Source organism: Limulus polyphemus, unplaced genomic scaffold (assembly GCF_000517525.1).
Source record: "Limulus polyphemus unplaced genomic scaffold, Limulus_polyphemus-2.1.2 Scaffold4988, whole genome shotgun sequence".
NCBI classification, from domain to species: domain Eukaryota; kingdom Metazoa; phylum Arthropoda; class Merostomata; order Xiphosura; family Limulidae; genus Limulus; species Limulus polyphemus.
The window spans coordinates 30803-37467 of NW_013670598.1; the positions used below are offsets into that span (position 1 = coordinate 30803).

Below are 6665 nucleotides of genomic sequence, written 5' to 3' on the forward strand. Positions count from 1 at the left end.
AGTGTTGTTTTAGCGTGAGTATTAAGATTAAGTGTATCGCAGAGTTATATTCGGAAAGAATAAACCAGTCTTATTAAGTAAAGACTTGTGTCGTTAAAGTTTGGTTGGAACGAAGTTACGGAAAAATCAATTAACAAACGGAGACGTAACAATATGTTCTCTATATATTGTTGTAACATAGTCATTCACCGTGCATATTATTAGGTCGTCAAGAAATTAATGTCGCGTTTTGGAACACTTTCATTACCCCCCCCCCCCCAAGAAACTTACATTACGTATAATTGTTAAACGAACCGCCTAAACGTTACGTTAATGTAGCCTATAATGTGTAAAGTTTAGTATACTCTAATCCCTTACAGTGATGGCACGCGACGAGACATACATTCGGTATATAATGTTGTTTGATTACAAGAAGGGAAACAATGCCTCTGTAGCCACAAAGAATATCAAAGAAGTTTATGGAAAATATTTTGAACGTTCGTAAGTGTCAACGATGGTTCAGCAAATTTCGTTCAAGTGACTTTAGCCTTTTAAAAAGTGTGATGGCAGGGACCGACATACTGGAATTAATACTGATGCTCTGAAGACTCTTTTTGAGTCTAACCCAAAGCAACACACTCGTGAAATGGCCCTGAAATTGTATATCTCTCATGAAACAATACGTAAACATCTAAAGAATATGGGAAAACTCCACAAAGAAGATGTTTGGGTACCTCACGAACTCTCTGATGGTCATAGTTTCCAACGTGTGAACATAGATGATTCTTCTCTTCTGGCGCGTAATGCGTGTGAACCATTTTTGGACAGAATTGTCACCGGTAATGAAAAATGGATTCTCTATGCGAATATTAAATACCAAAATCAATTTCTTTGTTCCTCTTGCACTAATAAATAGTTTAATAGCAGGAGAATAGCCAAACCCTGACTCGCAAAGTCAAGATATGTTTTATATCAGCTTTTTTTCTCAAATACACAATACACAGTTTCCTATTGGTTTTTGTTACTTAATGCATTTTTCAATATTCTGTTTGAAAGTTAATATTCACTGAAAACAGGTTTTGTATAATCCTTTTCTAAAACCTATTTTTCAGTGATTGTTTGTTTTTGAATTTCGCGCAAAGCTACACGAGGGCTATCTGTGCTAGCCGTCCCTAATTTAGCAGTGTAAGACTAGAGGAAAGGCAGCTAGTCATCACCACCCACCGCTAACTCTTGGGCTACTCTTTTACCAACGAATAGCGGGATTGACCGTAACGTTATAACGCCCCCACGGCTGAAAGGGGCGAGTATGTTTGGTGGGACGTGGATTCGAACCCGCGACCCTCAGATTGTGAGTCGAGCGCCCTAACCACCTGGCCATTTTTCAGTGAAGACATTTCGTGGAACCTGGCTTATTACAGCTCCAGAAAGCTTGGTCATTTACAATAGAGATTAGTAGCCCAAGTTCGTATTTTGTTTTACTTTTCTAACTGAAGAATACTTTCTCAAACTGGCCAATACCTGAAATATTTTCACCAGCAGAGTTGTTGTTGTTTTCTTAGTGCAAAGCTACACAAAGAGCTATCTGCCCACCGCTGAGAATCGAACCCCAAACTTAGGTTTTGTAAGTCCGTAACTATTGCTGATTCACAAGAGGACAAACACTAGACAACTATTCAAGTTAAACAAATATTCAGTTCTTATTAACACATGCTCATAGAATACTTCAATAACAAATATGTCTCTATGTTGAGATTTAACGTCATAAGCGCATCCATCTGAAATCTACAATATTTATTCCTTTACTGTATACTAGCGTAAGAGCCCATCAAAAAATGACGGGCAACCACTGGAAACCAAAATTATTCCGTATAAAACTGGCAATACTCAAAGGAAATAAATAAAACAAATGTAACATTTCCTTTCCCAGGAACATGCTACATATTGCTCCTGAATCCACTACATATAACTGAGCAAACAGGCTACATATTGGTGCCTTTGAATAAAAGATTAAAACATACGATGACCATGTGACTGCATATACACCTGTTCTTCTGACGAAAAGTCGTCCTCTTCCCTAGAGATAACTGATATCTTCAGTCTGTTTTAACAAAGGCTTTTTCATAATAATTCCCAAGCATAGCTTTACGCTATTTTTTTATTTATTTTTCACAGGCGTTGAAAGAGTGCGAATGCACTTCCGTCTGTTCCAACACAGAAGTCTTCCCGACTTTCCTATTCGGATCCTACCTAGCTTGACATCATAATGATGTGGTGTCACACACATAAAGCCATGTCTGATCTGGTTTTGGGAACTCCCTCCTTAACAGGCATTTATATAGCAGACAAAAGTGCCGAAATTTAGGAGCTACTTACGCCTATGTAAGCGATTAAATTCCACTAAAATGGGAATGGGCAATCAATAGAGGAAGTATTATAGGAGAAAAAGTGGAAATGGACTCGTGTAACTCACGAAAGTCGGAGAAATCGAGCATGAGCTTTTATATATATTGATAAATCTTTCTAAATTATCCATACTTTATTTCTCCAAGTTGTTCAAATTCTCAAAAACAGCGCTCAGCTTCAAGAAAGAAAAGTTGTGTTTAAAATAGAATCCATGGTGTAACTCTTTAACCAAAAAAACCCAACAGTTGTTTAGTACTCTTAACAACAAACCTCCACTTTAATTTAGTAGTCTTGTATTCTGTGTTTTCCATATTGTTACTTATAATACACAATCTTCTAAACAATACAGCATTTAATATCTTGCAATCTTAACGTTTCATCATTCCTTCACACAGTAATGTTACCTAGATAAATATATATATATCATCCTTATTAGCTTTTGTGGAATTAAGTGAGGTTTCATTTTATCATATACGGAAATCACAATCACCTGGTTACAAGCAGGGGGTAATATTTGTTGCCTAAAGATTTAATAGCCACCTAGGTACTCCTAATCATTAGGAAATTTATTATATTAATAGATTATCCTAAAACAGCCAAAACTGAAATTTATTTGTTGAAAACAACGATAGCAACTGCCACACATTTACCTATTTACACACTTATGTAGCTCGTATCTTCCAGTGTCGCTAAGACTGGTATCACTTGAGGGAGGAAGGGCACTAAACTTTTACCATTCTGTTCGTTTGTTTATTTTTTTTTTGCTGTCAACCACAAAGCTACACAATGGACTATCTGTGCTGCGCTCATCACATCACGGGTAACGAAACCCGATTTTTAGCGTTATAAGTCCGCATACTTACCGCTATGTCACTGGGGGCCATTCTGTTCGTAAAGTAAGAGTTGGCCTTTTTAAAATTTCGTGACTCCTTAGGTGATTGCAGCAATGTAGAGTATTGTTAGGTGTATAAAATCATCAACACAAATAGCAATAGTAATGTAATTCGGAGATGTATTAAGAAGATGTATTGTAACTAGCAGAAACGCAGCCCTACAGGCGGCTGTTTGTGATAGTAATTACCAATCATAGTATTCATACCTTATTGAAAAAATTTAGAAAAAAGTGAACATTTGCTAAAGGGGGGGGGGATTCTGGGAAGTATTGCATGGAAAAAGTGTTATGATTGTGTTCTTTAGTCATACGCAACTCATTGCATTAAAATGATTCAATGTACAAAGCTCAAAATTTTCATAAATTTTACTGATATAAACTGTAATGTTTTTATATACTAAAAGTGGTATCGTTTATTGAAAAAATAATAGTTTTTTTTAAAAGCTCCAGTTTCTCAGTACAACATTTAAAAATTACACCAATAAAGATATAATCAAACATTCACGTACAGTCCTAGTGAAAGTAATGTTCTTGTTGGGAGAAGAGTACTTTTATCTAAAATTGTGTTATATTATAAAGAAATGGTTGTAGCACATACCACAGTTGGCCCGGCATGGCCAGGTGGTTAAGGCACTCAACTCGCAATCTGAGGGTCGCGGGTTCGAATTCCTGTCATACCAAACACGCTCGCCCTTTCAGCCGTGGGGGCGTTATAATGTGACGGTCAATCCCACTATTCGTTGGTAAAAGAGTAGCCCAAGAGTTGGCGGTGGGTGGTGATGACTAGCTGCCTTCCCTCTAGTCTTACACTGCTAAATTAGGGACGGCTAGCGCAGATAGCCCTAGTGTAGCTTTGCGCGAAATTAAAAAAAAACATACCACAGTTATTTTTCTAATTGTTTGAATCTTGAATACTCAGAGTGTGATTTTTTTATGGAATCTTGTTTCTGGTGCCATACAATAGATGGCGAAGGAGTTTTGGTTACATACATAGATACTGACATACACCTACGCCCATTATAGTAAGATATATATACATCAACTTTTCTTTACCGAAATTCAAGTTTCGGTGAGGAAAATAATTGAACAATAACAAATACTTTTATGCTAGTTATTTAGTTTTATGTACAAATAAATGTTTCAAGTTAATATCAGCTAAAGCATAAGTTATATAAATCTGTGTCTACACACACACACAATAAGCGCGTATAAATTTTCAAGCAGAAAAGCAGCCTTTTCAAAGAAAATATATACGTCTAAAACATCGCTTTAAAATAACCTTCGTGTCTTTTAAAGTAATAATTCTACGAATTTGTGTAATAAAATTTAATATTATGTGTATTGATCTTTTAACTCCTTCACGCATAATAGAGGGTTTGGCTCCCTAAAGACACCAATTGTATATTGTACAAATCACTGAGTATCTCATAGTACAGTCATCTAATGTTCATCTATTATTGGCCGGTAATTCATGTTTCACCCTGAACTTAAGCTTTTTAAAGGAAAACCAGATATTTGTAAGAAAGCTAACTTCAAGGGGTAATGATAACATCGTTTACATTATAATTATGATGTTTTTTAGCTTATGTAAAATATAAAAGAAACAAATCAGATTTTCGATACCCCTACGACCTTCGCAGTACCTTATTTTGTATTCTACAAAAAAAGGTTTGGGTGCAATATACCAAGCCGTTTTTATTGTAGGTTCGCAAGAGAATAATAATAATAATAAGAATTACAAAAGAGCCGTTTTGAGCGGAGTTTCTTTTCCTTGTAATTTGCAAGTTTAACATGCGTGCTTTTTGTGTATTTTTATATGTGTACAGCCTTAGCAGTCAATAGCAGTAAAGGTTTTTAAGGTGTTATTTAATGTTTAAGGTGTTTTTTGCCCGACCACTCTATTACGGTTTTGTGCAATTCCTTGCGATCCCTATTATGAACTACTGTGGTTCATGATAAAACGACTCTGCTGGTATGTTATACGCGAAAGCCTTGATTGCAGCATTCACACTGAGATTATTATTATGAGGGAAAAAATAAATAGAATATCCATATAATCTTAACTAACCGTAATTGTATGGAATTTTTTATCAAATTTCCATTAACAAGTAAGCAAAGTAATGAACAGAATAAAATAATTTACTGTGTAGCACAAAACGAGTGGTGCTTTCTCATATCAAAATTGACAACATTTAATTATTTTCTGTTTTGTAGTGAAATACAGTTTTACTTTTGACTCTGGTAGGTGAGATACAGTTTTACTTTTGACTCTGGTAAGTTTGTTTGTTTGTTTTAGAATTAAGCACAAAGCTACACAATGGGATATCTGTGCTCTGCCCTCCACGGGTATCGAAATCCGGTTTCTAGCGTTGTAAGTCCGCAGACATGCCGCTGTGCCACTGGGGGCCTCTGGTAGGTGAGATACAATTTTACTTTTGACGCTACATACAGATGAGCCACGTGTGAACCTGTTCAATGACGATGTATAATATGAAAAATGAATCATGGTGATGCAGCGAGATAACATATAAACACAAAATTACAAAGAACATTGACACAAGGGTCCAACAGCTTTCTTGTCCTCAATTTTCTTTCTGGTAAGGACTCTTCCGGAATCACTACAAAAAATACAGTAAGATGAAATGTAATATACACACAAGCTCATTACTCTAGGTAGTAACAAACTAAGATCTATAGGCTTCTGTCCTAGATTTATATTCCGAAATAAATATCTACAATAATCTAAAAATGGACGAAAAAAGTAGTCTCATATTTTCGTCCAAACAATGGTTGCTAGTTACCTTCATTCATAAAATATTTCACAAGTATACAAGAAAACTGCTGTTTGAAAACTCTTTGTATTTTTTTAGTCCCTACCTCATAAGATTACAGAAAACTAGTTTTGTTTTTACACATCGCATAACTGTTCTCCAGCATTAGGTACCGTATTTTTCGGAATATAAGACGCACCCTTATTTTGAAGACAAAGTTCTGGGGGGAAAAAAAGCTACAGTCGCATTTGAAAGATTTTTTATTGAACAAAAATTAAATTTGATACTTTAAAAATTAGTACATATTGTTCTAAACACAATAGAGCTCAAAACATCAAAATAAGAAAATACCGTAAATCAAAAAAAGGTTTACTGTTATTTAGTTTGGTTCAAAAACTACAAAATATTCACTGCTTTCACTGTCGCTCATAAAGGAATCATTGGATCCAATATTATGGTCTAAGAGAATGTCATCCTCGGTCCCATCCATTGCGTTACTGATACCACATTTCTTAAATGACTTAATCACTATATCACTTTTTACTTTTTCTCACGAATCCTTCACCCACATGCAGACCTAAGCAAGCGTCGGTCTCTTCCTTCATCCTGTAGGGGTT

General features: G+C 35.5%; 1 protein-coding gene across 2 annotated transcripts in view; it reads right to left on the reverse strand.

Moving 5' to 3' along the window:
• Positions 1-6665, reverse strand: part of LOC106471957 (muscleblind-like protein 3) — a 65978-nt gene that overhangs the window by 25212 nt on the left and 34101 nt on the right. The window lies entirely within an intron of this gene.